Source organism: Penaeus monodon, chromosome 20 (assembly GCF_015228065.2).
Source record: "Penaeus monodon isolate SGIC_2016 chromosome 20, NSTDA_Pmon_1, whole genome shotgun sequence".
Classification (NCBI taxonomy): domain Eukaryota; kingdom Metazoa; phylum Arthropoda; class Malacostraca; order Decapoda; family Penaeidae; genus Penaeus; species Penaeus monodon.
Genome location: NC_051405.1, coordinates 32157505 through 32157885, shown reverse-complemented (window position 1 = coordinate 32157885; position 381 = coordinate 32157505).

Sequence of the window (381 nt, the reverse complement as noted above, 5' to 3'; positions counted from 1 at the left end):
CAAATGCAGGTGCACTATCCCTGAAATGCAACCAACGCACCGTGCTTTGCAAGATGCAACCGAATCCATGGCGTTGATGAGGGGAGGTTGAGAGAGGGGGGTTGAGGGGGGAAGCTAGGTTAGGGGAGAAAGAAAGTCACCCCCCCCCTCCCTGCACCACGAATGTCACCCCCCCCTCCCTCTGTCCCCCGAAAGTCATGCCCTCCCCCTGCTCCCTCCCCTTCCTCTGAACTCCAAAGGTCACCCTCTCCCCCTGCCCCCCCGTTGCCTTGCCCTCATGACAGGTGTATGATTGCTCTCCCTTCCCCCCCTCCTCCCCCCACACGCTCGTCAGCACACCATGACAGCGATGACTGGCGCTTGTGTTTGTTAGGTTGTTTA